The sequence below is a fragment of the Pseudorasbora parva genome, unplaced genomic scaffold (assembly GCF_024679245.1).
Source record: "Pseudorasbora parva isolate DD20220531a unplaced genomic scaffold, ASM2467924v1 scaffold_33, whole genome shotgun sequence".
Lineage (NCBI taxonomy): Eukaryota > Metazoa > Chordata > Actinopteri > Cypriniformes > Gobionidae > Pseudorasbora > Pseudorasbora parva.
This window is the reverse complement of record NW_027125104.1, coordinates 659335-685111: the sequence shown is the minus strand read 5'-3', so window position 1 is coordinate 685111 and position 25777 is coordinate 659335. Positions and strand designations below refer to the sequence as shown.

Below are 25777 nucleotides of genomic sequence, written 5' to 3'. Positions count from 1 at the left end.
GCTATAGGCGAACGTATGTCGCGTGCTTTTTCACAGCACGCGCACGAGACAGTCGTACCATACGACAGAAAACCTCCATCCGAACAACTTTGCCTTTGGGACCACTGCTGTCAATCAACTCGTCCGTTGAATATCAAAGTTTGTGGGAAAAACCACATTCGGCAAACCGGTCGCAGGTTTCGACAACCTCGATGAAAACAGACGCAGTTCAGTTCTCTGAACTCTCCGGGTCACTGGCTGACACAGCAGAAAGAGACAGAAACATAACAAAACTGGTGCAACTTCACCCTTTGGGGCAGTGGGCGGCGCCACAAGCGTCAAGAACCGCACGCTTTTTCCCTCCACGCTATCTGCTTTTAACCAGTGTGTACAGGGGAGAGCGCGAATGCAGTCCCCCACTACCATAAATTATGCAGTCGAGATTCCCACATTTGGGGAATTCGCAGGGGTCAGCACAACCGGAGTGCAATGGCCGAGCCTCGCCCTGGGTGAACCACCTTCCTGATCATGGTGTCTCCCCTGCCAGGTAAGTATGAGTTGCCTGGCCTCCAGGCAGAGGCGCCCTATCCCCCTTCGCCATCCTCAAACACGGTGACCTTCCCCTCCCCCAAGAAAAGGAAGGACGGGGCACCTTCCATTGCTTGACTGCTGCGTGCGTGCGTGCCTGACCTTGATTTGAATCAGGTGTCCCTAATCCATCCAACACAAACCCCTGATTCGACTCATCAGCTCGTTGGTAAAGACTCTCAAATAAGAGGGACATCAAAAAACGTGCTGTGACGGTGATGAGTCAGCCGGCCGGCAACCGACGCTTTTGTTCTTCTTTTTTCCCTATGCTCATATGACCGCAGCTTGCTGCTTTCTCTGTGGCACGGTCATCGTCAACGGTCACCTCATCGTCATTCTGTATGCGCTTCCTGCGTATTTCTGTATTCTCTGACAAAATTCCAGTGGTGTTGTTGGTTCTTCTATTAGTCACAACAATTCGCAGTCCCCAAAAAGGGGAAGCACACCGTTCCTGGAGGCACTGCAATACCAGGTCGATGCGTGGAGTGGACGGAGCAAGCCCCGGTTCCGGCTCCATGTGCCAAAAATCAATTTAATATGCAGTCCCCGGATAGGGGACGTATCAGATATTAAACTGATAAGAACAGATACTACACTTGATCTTAGCCAAAAGGCCGAGAAGCGATGACACAATGACGCAGCGGCAGGGGAGCCGGCAAAGGCGACGCCCATCTGGGAAGCTGTGAGGGGGGGGAGGGTTGGCAAAGGCCGTACGTCGTAGAGACCTGAAACTTTGAGGGATGGTACTAGCCACTCGCTCTACAACATCACCAAGGCTGGCCCCCCGATGGGCCCGGCGGTGGCGCTACAGCCACCGAAAGTACGAAATGGCTCGTAGCTCCCAAACCGCACGCCGCAGAACCAAGTGTCTTATATCATCGGAATCCTTGGCTCGAGCCGAGCGAGACGCATGCCTCGGATTCGAAGGTTGCGCTGGCGAAATTTTCGGGTATTTGGGATTTTGTGAAAAACCTACTTTTGCACACTAGTCCTAGGTCTTTTGCCCGATCTGGCCCAAACCAGTGCAGAAAGATTCTCTGGAGTCTGACTGTCCGTCCAGATCGGAAAAAAAGTGGGAATTTCGATTCAGCTTGGCGGCGGCAGGCCGAAACCTACGGGCTGGGCGAGGCGGGGTCTGCTAGAACGGCTATAGCTCTTGGACGGAACGAGACAATTTCACCCAAGCCGGTACACCCGTGCACGGGCTCAGTCTGGGGTCAGGCGAGAAAGGACGCGGTGAATGGCCACCTAGTGGCGCTTTAAAATGAAAAAGCAACAACATGAGAGCGGCTATAGGCGAACGTATGTCGCGTGCTTTTTCACAGCACGCGCACGAGACAGTCGTACCATACGACAGAAAACCTCCATCCGAACAACTTTGCCTTTGGGACCACTGCTGTCAATCAACTCGTCCGTTGAATATCAAAGTTTGTGGGAAAAACCACATTCGGCAAACCGGTCGCAGGTTTCGACAACCTCGATGAAAACAGACGCAGTTCAGTTCTCTGAACTCTCCGGGTCACTGGCTGACACAGCAGAAAGAGACAGAAACATAACAAAACTGGTGCAACTTCACCCTTTGGGGCAGTGGGCGGCGCCACAAGCGTCAAGAACCGCACGCTTTTTCCCTCCACGCTATCTGCTTTTAACCAGTGTGTACAGGGGAGAGCGCGAACGCAGTCCCCCACTACCATAAATTATGCAGTCGAGATTCCCACATTTGGGGAATTCGCAGGGGTCAGCACAACCGGAGTGCAATGGCCGAGCCTCGCCCTGGGTGAACCACCTTCCTGATCATGGTGTCTCCCCTGCCAGGTAAGTATGAGTTGCCTGGCCTCCAGGCAGAGGCGCCCTATCCCCCTTCGCCATCCTCAAACACGGTGACCTTCCCCTCCCCCAAGAAAAGGAAGGACGGGGCACCTTCCATTGCTTGACTGCTGCGTGCGTGCGTGCCTGACCTTGATTTGAATCAGGTGTCCCTAATCCATCCAACACAAACCCCCGATTCGACTCATCAGCTCGTTGGTAAAGACTCTCAAATAAGAGGGACATCAAAAAACGTGCTGTGACGGTGATGAGTCAGCCGGCCGGCAACCGACGCTTTTGTTCTTCTTTTTTCCCTATGCTCATATGACCGCAGCTTGCTGCTTTCTCTGTGGCACGGTCATCGTCAACGGTCACCTCATCGTCATTCTGTATGCGCTTCCTGCGTATTTCTGTATTCTCTGACAAAATTCCAGTGGTGTTGTTGGTTCTTCTATTAGTCACAACAATTCGCAGTCCCCAAAAAGGGGAAGCACACCGTTCCTGGAGGCACTGCAATACCAGGTCGATGCGTGGAGTGGACGGAGCAAGCCCCGGTTCCGGCTCCATGTGCCAAAAATCAATTTAATATGCAGTCCCCGGATAGGGGACGTATCAGATATTAAACTGATAAGAACAGATACTACACTTGATCTTAGCCAAAAGGCCGAGAAGCGATGACACAATGACGCAGCGGCAGGGGAGCCGGCAAAGGCGACGCCCATCTGGGAAGCGGTGAGGGGGGGGAGGGTTGGCAAAGGCCGTACGTCGTAGAGACCTGAAACTTTGAGGGATGGTACTAGCCACTCGCTCTACAACATCACCAAGGCTGGCCCCCCGATGGGCCCGGCGGTGGCGCTACAGCCACCGAAAGTACGAAATGGCTCGTAGCTCCCAAACCGCACGCCGCAGAACCAAGTGTCTTATATCATCGGAATCCTTGGCTCGAGCCGAGCGAGACGCATGCCTCGGATTCGAAGGTTGCGCTGGCGAAATTTTCGGGTATTTGGGATTTTGTGAAAAACCTACTTTTGCACACTAGTCCTAGGTCTTTTGCCCGATCTGGCCCAAACCAGTGCAGAAAGATTCTCTGGAGTCTGACTGTCCGTCCAGATCGGAAAAAAAGTGGGAATTTCGATTCAGCTTGGCGGCGGCAGGCCGAAACCTACGGGCTGGGCGAGGCGGGGTCTGCTAGAACGGCTATAGCTCTTGGACGGAACGAGACAATTTCACCCAAGCCGGTACACCCGTGCACGGGCTCAGTCTGGGGTCAGGCGAGAAAGGACGCGGTGAATGGCCACCTAGTGGCGCTTTAAAATGAAAAAGCAACAACATGAGAGCGGCTATAGGCGAACGTATGTCGCGTGCTTTTTCACAGCACGCGCACGAGACAGTCGTACCATACGACAGAAAACCTCCATCCGAACAACTTTGCCTTTGGGACCACTGCTGTCAATCAACTCGTCCGTTGAATATCAAAGTTTGTGGGAAAAACCACATTCGGCAAACCGGTCGCAGGTTTCGACAACCTCGATGAAAACAGACGCAGTTCAGTTCTCTGAACTCTCCGGGTCACTGGCTGACACAGCAGAAAGAGACAGAAACATAACAAAACTGGTGCAACTTCACCCTTTGGGGCAGTGGGCGGCGCCACAAGCGTCAAGAACCGCACGCTTTTTCCCTCCACGCTATCTGCTTTTAACCAGTGTGTACAGGGGAGAGCGCGAACGCAGTCCCCCACTACCATAAATTATGCAGTCGAGATTCCCACATTTGGGGAATTCGCAGGGGTCAGCACAACCGGAGTGCAATGGCCGAGCCTCGCCCTGGGTGAACCACCTTCCTGATCATGGTGTCTCCCCTGCCAGGTAAGTATGAGTTGCCTGGCCTCCAGGCAGAGGCGCCCTATCCCCCTTCGCCATCCTCAAACACGGTGACCTTCCCCTCCCCCAAGAAAAGGAAGGACGGGGCACCTTCCATTGCTTGACTGCTGCGTGCGTGCGTGCCTGACCTTGATTTGAATCAGGTGTCCCTAATCCATCCAACACAAACCCCTGATTCGACTCATCAGCTCGTTGGTAAAGACTCTCAAATAAGAGGGACATCAAAAAACGTGCTGTGACGGTGATGAGTCAGCCGGCCGGCAACCGACGCTTTTGTTCTTCTTTTTTCCCTATGCTCATATGACCGCAGCTTGCTGCTTTCTCTGTGGCACGGTCATCGTCAACGGTCACCTCATCGTCATTCTGTATGCGCTTCCTGCGTATTTCTGTATTCTCTGACAAAATTCCAGTGGTGTTGTTGGTTCTTCTATTAGTCACAACAATTCGCAGTCCCCAAAAAGGGGAAGCACACCGTTCCTGGAGGCACTGCAATACCAGGTCGATGCGTGGAGTGGACGGAGCAAGCCCCGGTTCCGGCTCCATGTGCCAAAAATCAATTTAATATGCAGTCCCCGGATAGGGGACGTATCAGATATTAAACTGATAAGAACAGATACTACACTTGATCTTAGCCAAAAGGCCGAGAAGCGATGACACAATGACGCAGCGGCAGGGGAGCCGGCAAAGGCGACGCCCATCTGGGAAGCTGTGAGGGGGGGGAGGGTTGGCAAAGGCCGTACGTCGTAGAGACCTGAAACTTTGAGGGATGGTACTAGCCACTCGCTCTACAACATCACCAAGGCTGGCCCCCCGATGGGCCCGGCGGTGGCGCTACAGCCACCGAAAGTACGAAATGGCTCGTAGCTCCCAAACCGCACGCCGCAGAACCAAGTGTCTTATATCATCGGAATCCTTGGCTCGAGCCGAGCGAGACGCATGCCTCGGATTCGAAGGTTGCGCTGGCGAAATTTTCGGGTATTTGGGATTTTGTGAAAAACCTACTTTTGCACACTAGTCCTAGGTCTTTTGCCCGATCTGGCCCAAACCAGTGCAGAAAGATTCTCTGGAGTCTGACTGTCCGTCCAGATCGGAAAAAAAGTGGGAATTTCGATTCAGCTTGGCGGCGGCAGGCCGAAACCTACGGGCTGGGCGAGGCGGGGTCTGCTAGAACGGCTATAGCTCTTGGACGGAACGAGACAATTTCACCCAAGCCGGTACACCCGTGCACGGGCTCAGTCTGGGGTCAGGCGAGAAAGGACGCGGTGAATGGCCACCTAGTGGCGCTTTAAAATGAAAAAGCAACAACATGAGAGCGGCTATAGGCGAACGTATGTCGCGTGCTTTTTCACAGCACGCGCACGAGACAGTCGTACCATACGACAGAAAACCTCCATCCGAACAACTTTGCCTTTGGGACCACTGCTGTCAATCAACTCGTCCGTTGAATATCAAAGTTTGTGGGAAAAACCACATTCGGCAAACCGGTCGCAGGTTTCGACAACCTCGATGAAAACAGACGCAGTTCAGTTCTCTGAACTCTCCGGGTCACTGGCTGACACAGCAGAAAGAGACAGAAACATAACAAAACTGGTGCAACTTCACCCTTTGGGGCAGTGGGCGGCGCCACAAGCGTCAAGAACCGCACGCTTTTTCCCTCCACGCTATCTGCTTTTAACCAGTGTGTACAGGGGAGAGCGCGAACGCAGTCCCCCACTACCATAAATTATGCAGTCGAGATTCCCACATTTGGGGAATTCGCAGGGGTCAGCACAACCGGAGTGCAATGGCCGAGCCTCGCCCTGGGTGAACCACCTTCCTGATCATGGTGTCTCCCCTGCCAGGTAAGTATGAGTTGCCTGGCCTCCAGGCAGAGGCGCCCTATCCCCCTTCGCCATCCTCAAACACGGTGACCTTCCCCTCCCCCAAGAAAAGGAAGGACGGGGCACCTTCCATTGCTTGACTGCTGCGTGCGTGCGTGCCTGACCTTGATTTGAATCAGGTGTCCCTAATCCATCCAACACAAACCCCCGATTCGACTCATCAGCTCGTTGGTAAAGACTCTCAAATAAGAGGGACATCAAAAAACGTGCTGTGACGGTGATGAGTCAGCCGGCCGGCAACCGACGCTTTTGTTCTTCTTTTTTCCCTATGCTCATATGACCGCAGCTTGCTGCTTTCTCTGTGGCACGGTCATCGTCAACGGTCACCTCATCGTCATTCTGTATGCGCTTCCTGCGTATTTCTGTATTCTCTGACAAAATTCCAGTGGTGTTGTTGGTTCTTCTATTAGTCACAACAATTCGCAGTCCCCAAAAAGGGGAAGCACACCGTTCCTGGAGGCACTGCAATACCAGGTCGATGCGTGGAGTGGACGGAGCAAGCCCCGGTTCCGGCTCCATGTGCCAAAAATCAATTTAATATGCAGTCCCCGGATAGGGGACGTATCAGATATTAAACTGATAAGAACAGATACTACACTTGATCTTAGCCAAAAGGCCGAGAAGCGATGACACAATGACGCAGCGGCAGGGGAGCCGGCAAAGGCGACGCCCATCTGGGAAGCGGTGAGGGGGGGGAGGGTTGGCAAAGGCCGTACGTCGTAGAGACCTGAAACTTTGAGGGATGGTACTAGCCACTCGCTCTACAACATCACCAAGGCTGGCCCCCCGATGGGCCCGGCGGTGGCGCTACAGCCACCGAAAGTACGAAATGGCTCGTAGCTCCCAAACCGCACGCCGCAGAACCAAGTGTCTTATATCATCGGAATCCTTGGCTCGAGCCGAGCGAGACGCATGCCTCGGATTCGAAGGTTGCGCTGGCGAAATTTTCGGGTATTTGGGATTTTGTGAAAAACCTACTTTTGCACACTAGTCCTAGGTCTTTTGCCCGATCTGGCCCAAACCAGTGCAGAAAGATTCTCTGGAGTCTGACTGTCCGTCCAGATCGGAAAAAAAGTGGGAATTTCGATTCAGCTTGGCGGCGGCAGGCCGAAACCTACGGGCTGGGCGAGGCGGGGTCTGCTAGAACGGCTATAGCTCTTGGACGGAACGAGACAATTTCACCCAAGCCGGTACACCCGTGCACGGGCTCAGTCTGGGGTCAGGCGAGAAAGGACGCGGTGAATGGCCACCTAGTGGCGCTTTAAAATGAAAAAGCAACAACATGAGAGCGGCTATAGGCGAACGTATGTCGCGTGCTTTTTCACAGCACGCGCACGAGACAGTCGTACCATACGACAGAAAACCTCCATCCGAACAACTTTGCCTTTGGGACCACTGCTGTCAATCAACTCGTCCGTTGAATATCAAAGTTTGTGGGAAAAACCACATTCGGCAAACCGGTCGCAGGTTTCGACAACCTCGATGAAAACAGACGCAGTTCAGTTCTCTGAACTCTCCGGGTCACTGGCTGACACAGCAGAAAGAGACAGAAACATAACAAAACTGGTGCAACTTCACCCTTTGGGGCAGTGGGCGGCGCCACAAGCGTCAAGAACCGCACGCTTTTTCCCTCCACGCTATCTGCTTTTAACCAGTGTGTACAGGGGAGAGCGCGAATGCAGTCCCCCACTACCATAAATTATGCAGTCGAGATTCCCACATTTGGGGAATTCGCAGGGGTCAGCACAACCGGAGTGCAATGGCCGAGCCTCGCCCTGGGTGAACCACCTTCCTGATCATGGTGTCTCCCCTGCCAGGTAAGTATGAGTTGCCTGGCCTCCAGGCAGAGGCGCCCTATCCCCCTTCGCCATCCTCAAACACGGTGACCTTCCCCTCCCCCAAGAAAAGGAAGGACGGGGCACCTTCCATTGCTTGACTGCTGCGTGCGTGCGTGCCTGACCTTGATTTGAATCAGGTGTCCCTAATCCATCCAACACAAACCCCTGATTCGACTCATCAGCTCGTTGGTAAAGACTCTCAAATAAGAGGGACATCAAAAAACGTGCTGTGACGGTGATGAGTCAGCCGGCCGGCAACCGACGCTTTTGTTCTTCTTTTTTCCCTATGCTCATATGACCGCAGCTTGCTGCTTTCTCTGTGGCACGGTCATCGTCAACGGTCACCTCATCGTCATTCTGTATGCGCTTCCTGCGTATTTCTGTATTCTCTGACAAAATTCCAGTGGTGTTGTTGGTTCTTCTATTAGTCACAACAATTCGCAGTCCCCAAAAAGGGGAAGCACACCGTTCCTGGAGGCACTGCAATACCAGGTCGATGCGTGGAGTGGACGGAGCAAGCCCCGGTTCCGGCTCCATGTGCCAAAAATCAATTTAATATGCAGTCCCCGGATAGGGGACGTATCAGATATTAAACTGATAAGAACAGATACTACACTTGATCTTAGCCAAAAGGCCGAGAAGCGATGACACAATGACGCAGCGGCAGGGGAGCCGGCAAAGGCGACGCCCATCTGGGAAGCTGTGAGGGGGGGGAGGGTTGGCAAAGGCCGTACGTCGTAGAGACCTGAAACTTTGAGGGATGGTACTAGCCACTCGCTCTACAACATCACCAAGGCTGGCCCCCCGATGGGCCCGGCGGTGGCGCTACAGCCACCGAAAGTACGAAATGGCTCGTAGCTCCCAAACCGCACGCCGCAGAACCAAGTGTCTTATATCATCGGAATCCTTGGCTCGAGCCGAGCGAGACGCATGCCTCGGATTCGAAGGTTGCGCTGGCGAAATTTTCGGGTATTTGGGATTTTGTGAAAAACCTACTTTTGCACACTAGTCCTAGGTCTTTTGCCCGATCTGGCCCAAACCAGTGCAGAAAGATTCTCTGGAGTCTGACTGTCCGTCCAGATCGGAAAAAAAGTGGGAATTTCGATTCAGCTTGGCGGCGGCAGGCCGAAACCTACGGGCTGGGCGAGGCGGGGTCTGCTAGAACGGCTATAGCTCTTGGACGGAACGAGACAATTTCACCCAAGCCGGTACACCCGTGCACGGGCTCAGTCTGGGGTCAGGCGAGAAAGGACGCGGTGAATGGCCACCTAGTGGCGCTTTAAAATGAAAAAGCAACAACATGAGAGCGGCTATAGGCGAACGTATGTCGCGTGCTTTTTCACAGCACGCGCACGAGACAGTCGTACCATACGACAGAAAACCTCCATCCGAACAACTTTGCCTTTGGGACCACTGCTGTCAATCAACTCGTCCGTTGAATATCAAAGTTTGTGGGAAAAACCACATTCGGCAAACCGGTCGCAGGTTTCGACAACCTCGATGAAAACAGACGCAGTTCAGTTCTCTGAACTCTCCGGGTCACTGGCTGACACAGCAGAAAGAGACAGAAACATAACAAAACTGGTGCAACTTCACCCTTTGGGGCAGTGGGCGGCGCCACAAGCGTCAAGAACCGCACGCTTTTTCCCTCCACGCTATCTGCTTTTAACCAGTGTGTACAGGGGAGAGCGCGAACGCAGTCCCCCACTACCATAAATTATGCAGTCGAGATTCCCACATTTGGGGAATTCGCAGGGGTCAGCACAACCGGAGTGCAATGGCCGAGCCTCGCCCTGGGTGAACCACCTTCCTGATCATGGTGTCTCCCCTGCCAGGTAAGTATGAGTTGCCTGGCCTCCAGGCAGAGGCGCCCTATCCCCCTTCGCCATCCTCAAACACGGTGACCTTCCCCTCCCCCAAGAAAAGGAAGGACGGGGCACCTTCCATTGCTTGACTGCTGCGTGCGTGCGTGCCTGACCTTGATTTGAATCAGGTGTCCCTAATCCATCCAACACAAACCCCCGATTCGACTCATCAGCTCGTTGGTAAAGACTCTCAAATAAGAGGGACATCAAAAAACGTGCTGTGACGGTGATGAGTCAGCCGGCCGGCAACCGACGCTTTTGTTCTTCTTTTTTCCCTATGCTCATATGACCGCAGCTTGCTGCTTTCTCTGTGGCACGGTCATCGTCAACGGTCACCTCATCATCATTCTGTATGCGCTTCCTGCGTATTTCTGTATTCTCTGACAAAATTCCAGTGGTGTTGTTGGTTCTTCTATTAGTCACAACAATTCGCAGTCCCCAAAAAGGGGAAGCACACCGTTCCTGGAGGCACTGCAATACCAGGTCGATGCGTGGAGTGGACGGAGCAAGCCCCGGTTCCGGCTCCATGTGCCAAAAATCAATTTAATATGCAGTCCCCGGATAGGGGACGTATCAGATATTAAACTGATAAGAACAGATACTACACTTGATCTTAGCCAAAAGGCCGAGAAGCGATGACACAATGACGCAGCGGCAGGGGAGCCGGCAAAGGCGACGCCCATCTGGGAAGCGGTGAGGGGGGGGAGGGTTGGCAAAGGCCGTACGTCGTAGAGACCTGAAACTTTGAGGGATGGTACTAGCCACTCGCTCTACAACATCACCAAGGCTGGCCCCCCGATGGGCCCGGCGGTGGCGCTACAGCCACCGAAAGTACGAAATGGCTCGTAGCTCCCAAACCGCACGCCGCAGAACCAAGTGTCTTATATCATCGGAATCCTTGGCTCGAGCCGAGCGAGACGCATGCCTCGGATTCGAAGGTTGCGCTGGCGAAATTTTCGGGTATTTGGGATTTTGTGAAAAACCTACTTTTGCACACTAGTCCTAGGTCTTTTGCCCGATCTGGCCCAAACCAGTGCAGAAAGATTCTCTGGAGTCTGACTGTCCGTCCAGATCGGAAAAAAAGTGGGAATTTCGATTCAGCTTGGCGGCGGCAGGCCGAAACCTACGGGCTGGGCGAGGCGGGGTCTGCTAGAACGGCTATAGCTCTTGGACGGAACGAGACAATTTCACCCAAGCCGGTACACCCGTGCACGGGCTCAGTCTGGGGTCAGGCGAGAAAGGACGCGGTGAATGGCCACCTAGTGGCGCTTTAAAATGAAAAAGCAACAACATGAGAGCGGCTATAGGCGAACGTATGTCGCGTGCTTTTTCACAGCACGCGCACGAGACAGTCGTACCATACGACAGAAAACCTCCATCCGAACAACTTTGCCTTTGGGACCACTGCTGTCAATCAACTCGTCCGTTGAATATCAAAGTTTGTGGGAAAAACCACATTCGGCAAACCGGTCGCAGGTTTCGACAACCTCGATGAAAACAGACGCAGTTCAGTTCTCTGAACTCTCCGGGTCACTGGCTGACACAGCAGAAAGAGACAGAAACATAACAAAACTGGTGCAACTTCACCCTTTGGGGCAGTGGGCGGCGCCACAAGCGTCAAGAACCGCACGCTTTTTCCCTCCACGCTATCTGCTTTTAACCAGTGTGTACAGGGGAGAGCGCGAACGCAGTCCCCCACTACCATAAATTATGCAGTCGAGATTCCCACATTTGGGGAATTCGCAGGGGTCAGCACAACCGGAGTGCAATGGCCGAGCCTCGCCCTGGGTGAACCACCTTCCTGATCATGGTGTCTCCCCTGCCAGGTAAGTATGAGTTGCCTGGCCTCCAGGCAGAGGCGCCCTATCCCCCTTCGCCATCCTCAAACACGGTGACCTTCCCCTCCCCCAAGAAAAGGAAGGACGGGGCACCTTCCATTGCTTGACTGCTGCGTGCGTGCGTGCCTGACCTTGATTTGAATCAGGTGTCCCTAATCCATCCAACACAAACCCCTGATTCGACTCATCAGCTCGTTGGTAAAGACTCTCAAATAAGAGGGACATCAAAAAACGTGCTGTGACGGTGATGAGTCAGCCGGCCGGCAACCGACGCTTTTGTTCTTCTTTTTTCCCTATGCTCATATGACCGCAGCTTGCTGCTTTCTCTGTGGCACGGTCATCGTCAACGGTCACCTCATCGTCATTCTGTATGCGCTTCCTGCGTATTTCTGTATTCTCTGACAAAATTCCAGTGGTGTTGTTGGTTCTTCTATTAGTCACAACAATTCGCAGTCCCCAAAAAGGGGAAGCACACCGTTCCTGGAGGCACTGCAATACCAGGTCGATGCGTGGAGTGGACGGAGCAAGCCCCGGTTCCGGCTCCATGTGCCAAAAATCAATTTAATATGCAGTCCCCGGATAGGGGACGTATCAGATATTAAACTGATAAGAACAGATACTACACTTGATCTTAGCCAAAAGGCCGAGAAGCGATGACACAATGACGCAGCGGCAGGGGAGCCGGCAAAGGCGACGCCCATCTGGGAAGCGGTGAGGGGGGGGAGGGTTGGCAAAGGCCGTACGTCGTAGAGACCTGAAACTTTGAGGGATGGTACTAGCCACTCGCTCTACAACATCACCAAGGCTGGCCCCCCGATGGGCCCGGCGGTGGCGCTACAGCCACCGAAAGTACGAAATGGCTCGTAGCTCCCAAACCGCACGCCGCAGAACCAAGTGTCTTATATCATCGGAATCCTTGGCTCGAGCCGAGCGAGACGCATGCCTCGGATTCGAAGGTTGCGCTGGCGAAATTTTCGGGTATTTGGGATTTTGTGAAAAACCTACTTTTGCACACTAGTCCTAGGTCTTTTGCCCGATCTGGCCCAAACCAGTGCAGAAAGATTCTCTGGAGTCTGACTGTCCGTCCAGATCGGAAAAAAAGTGGGAATTTCGATTCAGCTTGGCGGCGGCAGGCCGAAACCTACGGGCTGGGCGAGGCGGGGTCTGCTAGAACGGCTATAGCTCTTGGACGGAACGAGACAATTTCACCCAAGCCGGTACACCCGTGCACGGGCTCAGTCTGGGGTCAGGCGAGAAAGGACGCGGTGAATGGCCACCTAGTGGCGCTTTAAAATGAAAAAGCAACAACATGAGAGCGGCTATAGGCGAACGTATGTCGCGTGCTTTTTCACAGCACGCGCACGAGACAGTCGTACCATACGACAGAAAACCTCCATCCGAACAACTTTGCCTTTGGGACCACTGCTGTCAATCAACTCGTCCGTTGAATATCAAAGTTTGTGGGAAAAACCACATTCGGCAAACCGGTCGCAGGTTTCGACAACCTCGATGAAAACAGACGCAGTTCAGTTCTCTGAACTCTCCGGGTCACTGGCTGACACAGCAGAAAGAGACAGAAACATAACAAAACTGGTGCAACTTCACCCTTTGGGGCAGTGGGCGGCGCCACAAGCGTCAAGAACCGCACGCTTTTTCCCTCCACGCTATCTGCTTTTAACCAGTGTGTACAGGGGAGAGCGCGAACGCAGTCCCCCACTACCATAAATTATGCAGTCGAGATTCCCACATTTGGGGAATTCGCAGGGGTCAGCACAACCGGAGTGCAATGGCCGAGCCTCGCCCTGGGTGAACCACCTTCCTGATCATGGTGTCTCCCCTGCCAGGTAAGTATGAGTTGCCTGGCCTCCAGGCAGAGGCGCCCTATCCCCCTTCGCCATCCTCAAACACGGTGACCTTCCCCTCCCCCAAGAAAAGGAAGGACGGGGCACCTTCCATTGCTTGACTGCTGCGTGCGTGCGTGCCTGACCTTGATTTGAATCAGGTGTCCCTAATCCATCCAACACAAACCCCCGATTCGACTCATCAGCTCGTTGGTAAAGACTCTCAAATAAGAGGGACATCAAAAAACGTGCTGTGACGGTGATGAGTCAGCCGGCCGGCAACCGACGCTTTTGTTCTTCTTTTTTCCCTATGCTCATATGACCGCAGCTTGCTGCTTTCTCTGTGGCACGGTCATCGTCAACGGTCACCTCATCGTCATTCTGTATGCGCTTCCTGCGTATTTCTGTATTCTCTGACAAAATTCCAGTGGTGTTGTTGGTTCTTCTATTAGTCACAACAATTCGCAGTCCCCAAAAAGGGGAAGCACACCGTTCCTGGAGGCACTGCAATACCAGGTCGATGCGTGGAGTGGACGGAGCAAGCCCCGGTTCCGGCTCCATGTGCCAAAAATCAATTTAATATGCAGTCCCCGGATAGGGGACGTATCAGATATTAAACTGATAAGAACAGATACTACACTTGATCTTAGCCAAAAGGCCGAGAAGCGATGACACAATGACGCAGCGGCAGGGGAGCCGGCAAAGGCGACGCCCATCTGGGAAGCGGTGAGGGGGGGGAGGGTTGGCAAAGGCCGTACGTCGTAGAGACCTGAAACTTTGAGGGATGGTACTAGCCACTCGCTCTACAACATCACCAAGGCTGGCCCCCCGATGGGCCCGGCGGTGGCGCTACAGCCACCGAAAGTACGAAATGGCTCGTAGCTCCCAAACCGCACGCCGCAGAACCAAGTGTCTTATATCATCGGAATCCTTGGCTCGAGCCGAGCGAGACGCATGCCTCGGATTCGAAGGTTGCGCTGGCGAAATTTTCGGGTATTTGGGATTTTGTGAAAAACCTACTTTTGCACACTAGTCCTAGGTCTTTTGCCCGATCTGGCCCAAACCAGTGCAGAAAGATTCTCTGGAGTCTGACTGTCCGTCCAGATCGGAAAAAAAGTGGGAATTTCGATTCAGCTTGGCGGCGGCAGGCCGAAACCTACGGGCTGGGCGAGGCGGGGTCTGCTAGAACGGCTATAGCTCTTGGACGGAACGAGACAATTTCACCCAAGCCGGTACACCCGTGCACGGGCTCAGTCTGGGGTCAGGCGAGAAAGGACGCGGTGAATGGCCACCTAGTGGCGCTTTAAAATGAAAAAGCAACAACATGAGAGCGGCTATAGGCGAACGTATGTCGCGTGCTTTTTCACAGCACGCGCACGAGACAGTCGTACCATACGACAGAAAACCTCCATCCGAACAACTTTGCCTTTGGGACCACTGCTGTCAATCAACTCGTCCGTTGAATATCAAAGTTTGTGGGAAAAACCACATTCGGCAAACCGGTCGCAGGTTTCGACAACCTCGATGAAAACAGACGCAGTTCAGTTCTCTGAACTCTCCGGGTCACTGGCTGACACAGCAGAAAGAGACAGAAACATAACAAAACTGGTGCAACTTCACCCTTTGGGGCAGTGGGCGGCGCCACAAGCGTCAAGAACCGCACGCTTTTTCCCTCCACGCTATCTGCTTTTAACCAGTGTGTACAGGGGAGAGCGCGAACGCAGTCCCCCACTACCATAAATTATGCAGTCGAGATTCCCACATTTGGGGAATTCGCAGGGGTCAGCACAACCGGAGTGCAATGGCCGAGCCTCGCCCTGGGTGAACCACCTTCCTGATCATGGTGTCTCCCCTGCCAGGTAAGTATGAGTTGCCTGGCCTCCAGGCAGAGGCGCCCTATCCCCCTTCGCCATCCTCAAACACGGTGACCTTCCCCTCCCCCAAGAAAAGGAAGGACGGGGCACCTTCCATTGCTTGACTGCTGCGTGCGTGCGTGCCTGACCTTGATTTGAATCAGGTGTCCCTAATCCATCCAACACAAACCCCCGATTCGACTCATCAGCTCGTTGGTAAAGACTCTCAAATAAGAGGGACATCAAAAAACGTGCTGTGACGGTGATGAGTCAGCCGGCCGGCAACCGACGCTTTTGTTCTTCTTTTTTCCCTATGCTCATATGACCGCAGCTTGCTGCTTTCTCTGTGGCACGGTCATCGTCAACGGTCACCTCATCGTCATTCTGTATGCGCTTCCTGCGTATTTCTGTATTCTCTGACAAAATTCCAGTGGTGTTGTTGGTTCTTCTATTAGTCACAACAATTCGCAGTCCCCAAAAAGGGGAAGCACACCGTTCCTGGAGGCACTGCAATACCAGGTCGATGCGTGGAGTGGACGGAGCAAGCCCCGGTTCCGGCTCCATGTGCCAAAAATCAATTTAATATGCAGTCCCCGGATAGGGGACGTATCAGATATTAAACTGATAAGAACAGATACTACACTTGATCTTAGCCAAAAGGCCGAGAAGCGATGACATAATGACGCAGCGGCAGGGGAGCCGGCAAAGGCGACGCCCATCTGGGAAGCGGTGAGGGGGGGGAGGGTTGGCAAAGGCCGTACGTCGTAGAGACCTGAAACTTTGAGGGATGGTACTAGCCACTCGCTCTACAACATCACCAAGGCTGGCCCCCCGATGGGCCCGGCGGTGGCGCTACAGCCACCGAAAGTACGAAATGGCTCGTAGCTCCCAAACCGCACGCCGCAGAACCAAGTGTCTTATATCATCGGAATCCTTGGCTCGAGCCGAGCGAGACGCATGCCTCGGATTCGAAGGTTGCGCTGGCGAAATTTTCGGGTATTTGGGATTTTGTGAAAAACCTACTTTTGCACACTAGTCCTAGGTCTTTTGCCCGATCTGGCCCAAACCAGTGCAGAAAGATTCTCTGGAGTCTGACTGTCCGTCCAGATCGGAAAAAAAGTGGGAATTTCGATTCAGCTTGGCGGCGGCAGGCCGAAACCTACGGGCTGGGCGAGGCGGGGTCTGCTAGAACGGCTATAGCTCTTGGACGGAACGAGACAATTTCACCCAAGCCGGTACACCCGTGCACGGGCTCAGTCTGGGGTCAGGCGAGAAAGGACGCGGTGAATGGCCACCTAGTGGCGCTTTAAAATGAAAAAGCAACAACATGAGAGCGGCTATAGGCGAACGTATGTCGCGTGCTTTTTCACAGCACGCGCACGAGACAGTCGTACCATACGACAGAAAACCTCCATCCGAACAACTTTGCCTTTGGGACCACTGCTGTCAATCAACTCGTCCGTTGAATATCAAAGTTTGTGGGAAAAACCACATTCGGCAAACCGGTCGCAGGTTTCGACAACCTCGATGAAAACAGACGCAGTTCAGTTCTCTGAACTCTCCGGGTCACTGGCTGACACAGCAGAAAGAGACAGAAACATAACAAAACTGGTGCAACTTCACCCTTTGGGGCAGTGGGCGGCGCCACAAGCGTCAAGAACCGCACGCTTTTTCCCTCCACGCTATCTGCTTTTAACCAGTGTGTACAGGGGAGAGCGCGAACGCAGTCCCCCACTACCATAAATTATGCAGTCGAGATTCCCACATTTGGGGAATTCGCAGGGGTCAGCACAACCGGAGTGCAATGGCCGAGCCTCGCCCTGGGTGAACCACCTTCCTGATCATGGTGTCTCCCCTGCCAGGTAAGTATGAGTTGCCTGGCCTCCAGGCAGAGGCGCCCTATCCCCCTTCGCCATCCTCAAACACGGTGACCTTCCCCTCCCCCAAGAAAAGGAAGGACGGGGCACCTTCCATTGCTTGACTGCTGCGTGCGTGCGTGCCTGACCTTGATTTGAATCAGGTGTCCCTAATCCATCCAACACAAACCCCTGATTCGACTCATCAGCTCGTTGGTAAAGACTCTCAAATAAGAGGGACATCAAAAAACGTGCTGTGACGGTGATGAGTCAGCCGGCCGGCAACCGACGCTTTTGTTCTTCTTTTTTCCCTATGCTCATATGACCGCAGCTTGCTGCTTTCTCTGTGGCATGGTCATCGTCAACGGTCACCTCATCGTCATTCTGTATGCGCTTCCTGCGTATTTCTGTATTCTCTGACAAAATTCCAGTGGTGTTGTTGGTTCTTCTATTAGTCACAACAATTCGCAGTCCCCAAAAAGGGGAAGCACACCGTTCCTGGAGGCACTGCAATACCAGGTCGATGCGTGGAGTGGACGGAGCAAGCCCCGGTTCCGGCTCCATGTGCCAAAAATCAATTTAATATGCAGTCCCCGGATAGGGGACGTATCAGATATTAAACTGATAAGAACAGATACTACACTTGATCTTAGCCAAAAGGCCGAGAAGCGATGACACAATGACGCAGCGGCAGGGGAGCCGGCAAAGGCGACGCCCATCTGGGAAGCGGTGAGGGGGGGGAGGGTTGGCAAAGGCCGTACGTCGTAGAGACCTGAAACTTTGAGGGATGGTACTAGCCACTCGCTCTACAACATCACCAAGGCTGGCCCCCCGATGGGCCCGGCGGTGGCGCTACAGCCACCGAAAGTACGAAATGGCTCGTAGCTCCCAAACCGCACGCCGCAGAACCAAGTGTCTTATATCATCGGAATCCTTGGCTCGAGCCGAGCGAGACGCATGCCTCGGATTCGAAGGTTGCGCTGGCGAAATTTTCGGGTATTTGGGATTTTGTGAAAAACCTACTTTTGCACACTAGTCCTAGGTCTTTTGCCCGATCTGGCCCAAACCAGTGCAGAAAGATTCTCTGGAGTCTGACTGTCCGTCCAGATCGGAAAAAAAGTGGGAATTTCGATTCAGCTTGGCGGCGGCAGGCCGAAACCTACGGGCTGGGCGAGGCGGGGTCTGCTAGAACGGCTATAGCTCTTGGACGGAACGAGACAATTTCACCCAAGCCGGTACACCCGTGCACGGGCTCAGTCTGGGGTCAGGCGAGAAAGGACGCGGTGAATGGCCACCTAGTGGCGCTTTAAAATGAAAAAGCAACAACATGAGAGCGGCTATAGGCGAACGTATGTCGCGTGCTTTTTCACAGCACGCGCACGAGACAGTCGTACCATACGACAGAAAACCTCCATCCGAACAACTTTGCCTTTGGGACCACTGCTGTCAATCAACTCGTCCGTTGAATATCAAAGTTTGTGGGAAAAACCACATTCGGCAAACCGGTCGCAGGTTTCGACAACCTCGATGAAAACAGACGCAGTTCAGTTCTCTGAACTCTCCGGGTCACTGGCTGACACAGCAGAAAGAGACAGAAACATAACAAAACTGGTGCAACTTCACCCTTTGGGGCAGTGGGCGGCGCCACAAGCGTCAAGAACCGCACGCTTTTTCCCTCCACGCTATCTGCTTTTAACCAGTGTGTACAGGGGAGAGCGCGAACGCAGTCCCCCACTACCATAAATTATGCAGTCGAGATTCCCACATTTGGGGAATTCGCAGGGGTCAGCACAACCGGAGTGCAATGGCCGAGCCTCGCCCTGGGTGAACCACCTTCCTGATCATGGTGTCTCCCCTGCCAGGTAAGTATGAGTTGCCTGGCCTCCAGGCAGAGGCGCCCTATCCCCCTTCGCCATCCTCAAACACGGTGACCTTCCCCTCCCCCAAGAAAAGGAAGGACGGGGCACCTTCCATTGCTTGACTGCTGCGTGCGTGCGTGCCTGACCTTGATTTGAATCAGGTGTCCCTAATCCATCCAACACAAACCCCCGATTCGACTCATCAGCTCGTTGGTAAAGACTCTCAAATAAGAGGGACATCAAAAAACGTGCTGTGACGGTGATGAGTCAGCCGGCCGGCAACCGACGCTTTTGTTCTTCTTTTTTCCCTATGCTCATATGACCGCAGCTTGCTGCTTTCTCTGTGGCACGGTCATCGTCAACGGTCACCTCATCGTCATTCTGTATGCGCTTCCTGCGTATTTCTGTATTCTCTGACAAAATTCCAGTGGTGTTGTTGGTTCTTCTATTAGTCACAACAATTCGCAGTCCCCAAAAAGGGGAAGCACACCGTTCCTGGAGGCACTGCAATACCAGGTCGATGCGTGGAGTGGACGGAGCAAGCCCCGGTTCCGGCTCCATGTGCCAAAAATCAATTTAATATGCAGTCCCCGGATAGGGGACGTATCAGATATTAAACTGATAAGAACAGATACTACACTTGATCTTAGCCAAAAGGCCGAGAAGCGATGACACAATGACGCAGCGGCAGGGGAGCCGGCAAAGGCGACGCCCATCTGGGAAGCGGTGAGGGGGGGGAGGGTTGGCAAAGGCCGTACGTCGTAGAGACCTGAAACTTTGAGGGATGGTACTAGCCACTCGCTCTACAACATCACCAAGGCTGGCCCCCCGATGGGCCCGGCGGTGGCGCTACAGCCACCGAAAGTACGAAATGGCTCGTAGCTCCCAAACCGCACGCCGCAGAACCAAGTGTCTTATATCATCGGAATCCTTGGCTCGAGCCGAGCGAGACGCATGCCTCGGATTCGAAGGTTGCGCTGGCGAAATTTTCGGGTATTTGGGATTTTGTGAAAAACCTACTTTTGCACACTAGTCCTAGGTCTTTTGCCCGATCTGGCCCAAACCAGTGCAGAAAGATTCTCTGGAGTCTGACTGTCCGTCCAGATCGGAAAAAAAGTGGGAATTTCGATTCAGCTTGGCGGCGGCAGGCCGAAACCTACGGGCTGGGCGAGGCGGGGTCTGCTAGAACGGCTATAGCTCTTGGACGGAACGAGACAATTTCACCCAAGCCGGTACACCCGTGCACGGGCTCAGTCTGGGGTCAGGCGAGAAAGGACGCGGTGAATGGCCACCTAGTGGCGCTTTAAAATGAAAAAGCAACAACATGAGAGCGGCTATAGGCGAACGTATGTCGCGTGCTTTTTCACAGCACGCGCACGAGACAGTCGTACCATACGACAGAAAACCTCCATCCGAACAACTTTGCCTTTGGGACCACTGCTGTCAATCAACTCGTCCGTTGAATATCAAAGTTTGTGGGAAAAACCACATTCGGCAAACCGGTCGCAGGTTTCGACAACCTCGATGAAAACAGACGCAGTTCAGTTCTCTGAACTCTCCGGGTCACTGGCTGACACAGCAGAAAGAGACAGAAACATAACAAAACTGGTGCAACTTCACCCTTTGGGGCAGTGGGCGGCGCCACAAGCGTCAAGAACCGCACGCTTTTTCCCTCCACGCTATCTGCTTTTAACCAGTGTGTACAGGGGAGAGCGCGAACGCAGTCCCCCACTACCATAAATTATGCAGTCGAGATTCCCACATTTGGGGAATTCGCAGGGGTCAGCACAACCGGAGTGCAATGGCCGAGCCTCGCCCTGGGTGAACCACCTTCCTGATCATGGTGTCTCCCCTGCCAGGTAAGTATGAGTTGCCTGGCCTCCAGGCAGAGGCGCCCTATCCCCCTTCGCCATCCTCAAACACGGTGACCTTCCCCTCCCCCAAGAAAAGGAAGGACGGGGCACCTTCCATTGCTTGACTGCTGCGTGCGTGCGTGCCTGACCTTGATTTGAATCAGGTGTCCCTAATCCATCCAACACAAACCCCCGATTCGACTCATCAGCTCGTTGGTAAAGACTCTCAAATAAGAGGGACATCAAAAAACGTGCTGTGACGGTGATGAGTCAGCCGGCCGGCAACCGACGCTTTTGTTCTTCTTTTTTCCCTATGCTCATATGACCGCAGCTTGCTGCTTTCTCTGTGGCACGGTCATCGTCAACGGTCACCTCATCGTCATTCTGTATGCGCTTCCTGCGTATTTCTGTATTCTCTGACAAAATTCCAGTGGTGTTGTTGGTTCTTCTATTAGTCACAACAATTCGCAGTCCCCAAAAAGGGGAAGCACACCGTTCCTGGAGGCACTGCAATACCAGGTCGATGCGTGGAGTGGACGGAGCAAGCCCCGGTTCCGGCTCCATGTGCCAAAAATCAATTTAATATGCAGTCCCCGGATAGGGGACGTATCAGATATTAAACTGATAAGAACAGATACTACACTTGATCTTAGCCAAAAGGCCGAGAAGCGATGACACAATGACGCAGCGGCAGGGGAGCCGGCAAAGGCGACGCCCATCTGGGAAGCGGTGAGGGGGGGGAGGGTTGGCAAAGGCCGTACGTCGTAGAGACCTGAAACTTTGAGGGATGGTACTAGCCACTCGCTCTACAACATCACCAAGGCTGGCCCCCCGATGGGCCCGGCGGTGGCGCTACAGCCACCGAAAGTACGAAATGGCTCGTAGCTCCCAAACCGCACGCCGCAGAACCAAGTGTCTTATATCATCGGAATCCTTGGCTCGAGCCGAGCGAGACGCATGCCTCGGATTCGAAGGTTGCGCTGGCGAAATTTTCGGGTATTTGGGATTTTGTGAAAAACCTACTTTTGCACACTAGTCCTAGGTCTTTTGCCCGATCTGGCCCAAACCAGTGCAGAAAGATTCTCTGGAGTCTGACTGTCCGTCCAGATCGGAAAAAAAGTGGGAATTTCGATTCAGCTTGGCGGCGGCAGGCCGAAACCTACGGGCTGGGCGAGGCGGGGTCTGCTAGAACGGCTATAGCTCTTGGACGGAACGAGACAATTTCACCCAAGCCGGTACACCCGTGCACGGGCTCAGTCTGGGGTCAGGCGAGAAAGGACGCGGTGAATGGCCACCTAGTGGCGCTTTAAAATGAAAAAGCAACAACATGAGAGCGGCTATAGGCGAACGTATGTCGCGTGCTTTTTCACAGCACGCGCACGAGACAGTCGTACCATACGACAGAAAACCTCCATCCGAACAACTTTGCCTTTGGGACCACTGCTGTCAATCAACTCGTCCGTTGAATATCAAAGTTTGTGGGAAAAACCACATTCGGCAAACCGGTCGCAGGTTTCGACAACCTCGATGAAAACAGACGCAGTTCAGTTCTCTGAACTCTCCGGGTCACTGGCTGACACAGCAGAAAGAGACAGAAACATAACAAAACTGGTGCAACTTCACCCTTTGGGGCAGTGGGCGGCGCCACAAGCGTCAAGAACCGCACGCTTTTTCCCTCCACGCTATCTGCTTTTAACCAGTGTGTACAGGGGAGAGCGCGAACGCAGTCCCCCACTACCATAAATTATGCAGTCGAGATTCCCACATTTGGGGAATTCGCAGGGGTCAGCACAACCGGAGTGCAATGGCCGAGCCTCGCCCTGGGTGAACCACCTTCCTGATCATGGTGTCTCCCCTGCCAGGTAAGTATGAGTTGCCTGGCCTCCAGGCAGAGGCGCCCTATCCCCCTTCGCCATCCTCAAACACGGTGACCTTCCCCTCCCCCAAGAAAAGGAAGGACGGGGCACCTTCCATTGCTTGACTGCTGCGTGCGTGCGTGCCTGACCTTGATTTGAATCAGGTGTCCCTAATCCATCCAACACAAACCCCCGATTCGACTCATCAGCTCGTTGGTAAAGACTCTCAAATAAGAGGGACATCAAAAAACGTGCTGTGACGGTGATGAGTCAGCCGGCCGGCAACCGACGCTTTTGTTCTTCTTTTTTCCCTATGCTCATATGACCGCAGCTTGCTGCTTTCTCTGTGGCACGGTCATCGTCAACGGTCACCTCATCGTCATTCTGTATGCGCTTCCTGCGTATTTCTGTATTCTCTGACAAAATTCCAGTGGTGTTGTTGGTTCTTCTATTAGTCACAACAATTCGCAGTCCCCAAAAAGGGGAAGCACACCGTTCCTGGAGGCACTGCAATACCAGGTCGATGCGTGGAGTGGACGGAGCAAGCCCCGGTTCCGGCTCCATGTGCCAAAAATCAATTTAATATGCAGTCCCCGGATAGGGGACGTATCAGATATTAAACTGATAAGAACAGATACTACACTTGATCTTAGCCAAAAGGCCGAGAAGCGATGACACAATGACGCAGCGGCAGGGGAGCCGGCAAAGGCGACGCCCATCTGGGAAGCGGTGAGGGGGGGGAGGGTTGGCAAAGGCCGTACGTCGTAGAGACCTGAAACTTTGAGGGATGGTACTAGCCACTCGCTCTACAACATCACCAAGGCTGGCCCCCCGATGGGCCCGGCGGTGGCGCTACAGCCACCGAAAGTACGAAATGGCTCGTAGCTCCCAAACCGCACGCCGCAGAACCAAGTGTCTTATATCATCGGAATCCTTGGCTCGAGCCGAGCGAGACGCATGCCTCGGATTCGAAGGTTGCGCTGGCGAAATTTTCGGGTATTTGGGATTTTGTGAAAAACCTACTTTTGCACACTAGTCCTAGGTCTTTTGCCCGATCTGGCCCAAACCAGTGCAGAAAGATTCTCTGGAGTCTGACTGTCCGTCCAGATCGGAAAAAAAGTGGGAATTTCGATTCAGCTTGGCGGCGGCAGGCCGAAACCTACGGGCTGGGCGAGGCGGGGTCTGCTAGAACGGCTATAGCTCTTGGACGGAACGAGACAATTTCACCCAAGCCGGTACACCCGTGCACGGGCTCAGTCTGGGGTCAGGCGAGAAAGGACGCGGTGAATGGCCACCTAGTGGCGCTTTAAAATGAAAAAGCAACAACATGAGAGCGGCTATAGGCGAACGTATGTCGCGTGCTTTTTCACAGCACGCGCACGAGACAGTCGTACCATACGACAGAAAACCTCCATCCGAACAACTTTGCCTTTGGGACCACTGCTGTCAATCAACTCGTCCGTTGAATATCAAAGTTTGTGGGAAAAACCACATTCGGCAAACCGGTCGCAGGTTTCGACAACCTCGATGAAAACAGACGCAGTTCAGTTCTCTGAACTCTCCGGGTCACTGGCTGACACAGCAGAAAGAGACAGAAACATAACAAAACTGGTGCAACTTCACCCTTTGGGGCAGTGGGCGGCGCCACAAGCGTCAAGAACCGCACGCTTTTTCCCTCCACGCTATCTGCTTTTAACCAGTGTGTACAGGGGAGAGCGCGAACGCAGTCCCCCACTACCATAAATTATGCAGTCGAGATTCCCACATTTGGGGAATTCGCAGGGGTCAGCACAACCGGAGTGCAATGGCCGAGCCTCGCCCTGGGTGAACCACCTTCCTGATCATGGTGTCTCCCCTGCCAGGTAAGTATGAGTTGCCTGGCCTCCAGGCAGAGGCGCCCTATCCCCCTTCGCCATCCTCAAACACGGTGACCTTCCCCTCCCCCAAGAAAAGGAAGGACGGGGCACCTTCCATTGCTTGACTGCTGCGTGCGTGCGTGCCTGACCTTGATTTGAATCAGGTGTCCCTAATCCATCCAACACAAACCCCCGATTCGACTCATCAGCTCGTTGGTAAAGACTCTCAAATAAGAGGGACATCAAAAAACGTGCTGTGACGGTGATGAGTCAGCCGGCCGGCAACCGACGCTTTTGTTCTTCTTTTTTCCCTATGCTCATATGACCGCAGCTTGCTGCTTTCTCTGTGGCACGGTCATCGTCAACGGTCACCTCATCGTCATTCTGTATGCGCTTCCTGCGTATTTCTGTATTCTCTGACAAAATTCCAGTGGTGTTGTTGGTTCTTCTATTAGTCACAACAATTCGCAGTCCCCAAAAAGGGGAAGCACACCGTTCCTGGAGGCACTGCAATACCAGGTCGATGCGTGGAGTGGACGGAGCAAGCCCCGGTTCCGGCTCCATGTGCCAAAAATCAATTTAATATGCAGTCCCCGGATAGGGGACGTATCAGATATTAAACTGATAAGAACAGATACTACACTTGATCTTAGCCAAAAGGCCGAGAAGCGATGACACAATGACGCAGCGGCAGGGGAGCCGGCAAAGGCGACGCCCATCTGGGAAGCGGTGAGGGGGGGGAGGGTTGGCAAAGGCCGTACGTCGTAGAGACCTGAAACTTTGAGGGATGGTACTAGCCACTCGCTCTACAACATCACCAAGGCTGGCCCCCCGATGGGCCCGGCGGTGGCGCTACAGCCACCGAAAGTACGAAATGGCTCGTAGCTCCCAAACCGCACGCCGCAGAACCAAGTGTCTTATATCATCGGAATCCTTGGCTCGAGCCGAGCGAGACGCATGCCTCGGATTCGAAGGTTGCGCTGGCGAAATTTTCGGGTATTTGGGATTTTGTGAAAAACCTACTTTTGCACACTAGTCCTAGGTCTTTTGCCCGATCTGGCCCAAACCAGTGCAGAAAGATTCTCTGGAGTCTGACTGTCCGTCCAGATCGGAAAAAAAGTGGGAATTT

The 25777-nt window shown here is 53.5% G+C and overlaps 28 non-coding genes across 28 annotated transcripts; all 28 read right to left on the bottom strand.

The window, feature by feature from the left end:
- Window positions 1-370: 370 nt before the first annotated feature.
- LOC137067355 (U1 spliceosomal RNA) lies at window positions 371-534 on the bottom strand. Its single transcript, XR_010903153.1, has one exon. It is a non-coding gene; the product is annotated as a U1 spliceosomal RNA (small nuclear RNA).
- Window positions 535-1002: 468 nt separating this feature from the next.
- LOC137066670 (U2 spliceosomal RNA) lies at window positions 1003-1193 on the bottom strand. The gene has a single exon (XR_010902569.1). It is a non-coding gene; the product is annotated as a U2 spliceosomal RNA (small nuclear RNA).
- Window positions 1194-2226: 1033 nt separating this feature from the next.
- On the bottom strand, window positions 2227-2390 carry LOC137067153 (U1 spliceosomal RNA). Its single transcript, XR_010902970.1, has one exon. It is a non-coding gene; the product is annotated as a U1 spliceosomal RNA (small nuclear RNA).
- Window positions 2391-2858: 468 nt separating this feature from the next.
- Window positions 2859-3049, bottom strand: LOC137066668 (U2 spliceosomal RNA). Its single transcript, XR_010902568.1, has one exon. It is a non-coding gene; the product is annotated as a U2 spliceosomal RNA (small nuclear RNA).
- Window positions 3050-4082: 1033 nt separating this feature from the next.
- Window positions 4083-4246, bottom strand: LOC137067152 (U1 spliceosomal RNA). Its single transcript, XR_010902969.1, has one exon. It is a non-coding gene; the product is annotated as a U1 spliceosomal RNA (small nuclear RNA).
- Window positions 4247-4714: 468 nt separating this feature from the next.
- LOC137066667 (U2 spliceosomal RNA) lies at window positions 4715-4905 on the bottom strand. Its single transcript, XR_010902567.1, has one exon. It is a non-coding gene; the product is annotated as a U2 spliceosomal RNA (small nuclear RNA).
- Window positions 4906-5938: 1033 nt separating this feature from the next.
- LOC137067150 (U1 spliceosomal RNA) lies at window positions 5939-6102 on the bottom strand. The gene has a single exon (XR_010902967.1). It is a non-coding gene; the product is annotated as a U1 spliceosomal RNA (small nuclear RNA).
- A 468-nt stretch (window positions 6103-6570) lies between these two features.
- Window positions 6571-6761, bottom strand: LOC137066666 (U2 spliceosomal RNA). The gene has a single exon (XR_010902566.1). It is a non-coding gene; the product is annotated as a U2 spliceosomal RNA (small nuclear RNA).
- A 1033-nt stretch (window positions 6762-7794) lies between these two features.
- LOC137067354 (U1 spliceosomal RNA) lies at window positions 7795-7958 on the bottom strand. Its single transcript, XR_010903152.1, has one exon. It is a non-coding gene; the product is annotated as a U1 spliceosomal RNA (small nuclear RNA).
- A 468-nt stretch (window positions 7959-8426) lies between these two features.
- LOC137066665 (U2 spliceosomal RNA) lies at window positions 8427-8617 on the bottom strand. The gene has a single exon (XR_010902565.1). It is a non-coding gene; the product is annotated as a U2 spliceosomal RNA (small nuclear RNA).
- A 1033-nt stretch (window positions 8618-9650) lies between these two features.
- Window positions 9651-9814, bottom strand: LOC137067149 (U1 spliceosomal RNA). The gene has a single exon (XR_010902966.1). It is a non-coding gene; the product is annotated as a U1 spliceosomal RNA (small nuclear RNA).
- Window positions 9815-10282: 468 nt separating this feature from the next.
- Window positions 10283-10473, bottom strand: LOC137066663 (U2 spliceosomal RNA). The gene has a single exon (XR_010902563.1). It is a non-coding gene; the product is annotated as a U2 spliceosomal RNA (small nuclear RNA).
- A 1033-nt stretch (window positions 10474-11506) lies between these two features.
- On the bottom strand, window positions 11507-11670 carry LOC137067148 (U1 spliceosomal RNA). The gene has a single exon (XR_010902965.1). It is a non-coding gene; the product is annotated as a U1 spliceosomal RNA (small nuclear RNA).
- A 468-nt stretch (window positions 11671-12138) lies between these two features.
- LOC137066662 (U2 spliceosomal RNA) lies at window positions 12139-12329 on the bottom strand. Its single transcript, XR_010902562.1, has one exon. It is a non-coding gene; the product is annotated as a U2 spliceosomal RNA (small nuclear RNA).
- Window positions 12330-13362: 1033 nt separating this feature from the next.
- On the bottom strand, window positions 13363-13526 carry LOC137067147 (U1 spliceosomal RNA). The gene has a single exon (XR_010902964.1). It is a non-coding gene; the product is annotated as a U1 spliceosomal RNA (small nuclear RNA).
- A 468-nt stretch (window positions 13527-13994) lies between these two features.
- On the bottom strand, window positions 13995-14185 carry LOC137066661 (U2 spliceosomal RNA). Its single transcript, XR_010902561.1, has one exon. It is a non-coding gene; the product is annotated as a U2 spliceosomal RNA (small nuclear RNA).
- Window positions 14186-15218: 1033 nt separating this feature from the next.
- Window positions 15219-15382, bottom strand: LOC137067146 (U1 spliceosomal RNA). Its single transcript, XR_010902963.1, has one exon. It is a non-coding gene; the product is annotated as a U1 spliceosomal RNA (small nuclear RNA).
- Window positions 15383-15850: 468 nt separating this feature from the next.
- Window positions 15851-16041, bottom strand: LOC137066660 (U2 spliceosomal RNA). The gene has a single exon (XR_010902560.1). It is a non-coding gene; the product is annotated as a U2 spliceosomal RNA (small nuclear RNA).
- A 1033-nt stretch (window positions 16042-17074) lies between these two features.
- Window positions 17075-17238, bottom strand: LOC137067145 (U1 spliceosomal RNA). The gene has a single exon (XR_010902962.1). It is a non-coding gene; the product is annotated as a U1 spliceosomal RNA (small nuclear RNA).
- Window positions 17239-17706: 468 nt separating this feature from the next.
- LOC137066659 (U2 spliceosomal RNA) lies at window positions 17707-17897 on the bottom strand. Its single transcript, XR_010902559.1, has one exon. It is a non-coding gene; the product is annotated as a U2 spliceosomal RNA (small nuclear RNA).
- Window positions 17898-18930: 1033 nt separating this feature from the next.
- LOC137067143 (U1 spliceosomal RNA) lies at window positions 18931-19094 on the bottom strand. Its single transcript, XR_010902961.1, has one exon. It is a non-coding gene; the product is annotated as a U1 spliceosomal RNA (small nuclear RNA).
- A 468-nt stretch (window positions 19095-19562) lies between these two features.
- On the bottom strand, window positions 19563-19753 carry LOC137066656 (U2 spliceosomal RNA). Its single transcript, XR_010902557.1, has one exon. It is a non-coding gene; the product is annotated as a U2 spliceosomal RNA (small nuclear RNA).
- Window positions 19754-20786: 1033 nt separating this feature from the next.
- Window positions 20787-20950, bottom strand: LOC137067142 (U1 spliceosomal RNA). Its single transcript, XR_010902960.1, has one exon. It is a non-coding gene; the product is annotated as a U1 spliceosomal RNA (small nuclear RNA).
- A 468-nt stretch (window positions 20951-21418) lies between these two features.
- Window positions 21419-21609, bottom strand: LOC137066655 (U2 spliceosomal RNA). The gene has a single exon (XR_010902556.1). It is a non-coding gene; the product is annotated as a U2 spliceosomal RNA (small nuclear RNA).
- A 1033-nt stretch (window positions 21610-22642) lies between these two features.
- LOC137067141 (U1 spliceosomal RNA) lies at window positions 22643-22806 on the bottom strand. Its single transcript, XR_010902959.1, has one exon. It is a non-coding gene; the product is annotated as a U1 spliceosomal RNA (small nuclear RNA).
- A 468-nt stretch (window positions 22807-23274) lies between these two features.
- On the bottom strand, window positions 23275-23465 carry LOC137066654 (U2 spliceosomal RNA). The gene has a single exon (XR_010902555.1). It is a non-coding gene; the product is annotated as a U2 spliceosomal RNA (small nuclear RNA).
- A 1033-nt stretch (window positions 23466-24498) lies between these two features.
- On the bottom strand, window positions 24499-24662 carry LOC137067140 (U1 spliceosomal RNA). The gene has a single exon (XR_010902958.1). It is a non-coding gene; the product is annotated as a U1 spliceosomal RNA (small nuclear RNA).
- Window positions 24663-25130: 468 nt separating this feature from the next.
- On the bottom strand, window positions 25131-25321 carry LOC137066653 (U2 spliceosomal RNA). The gene has a single exon (XR_010902554.1). It is a non-coding gene; the product is annotated as a U2 spliceosomal RNA (small nuclear RNA).
- Between the last annotated feature and the right edge of the window lie 456 nt (window positions 25322-25777).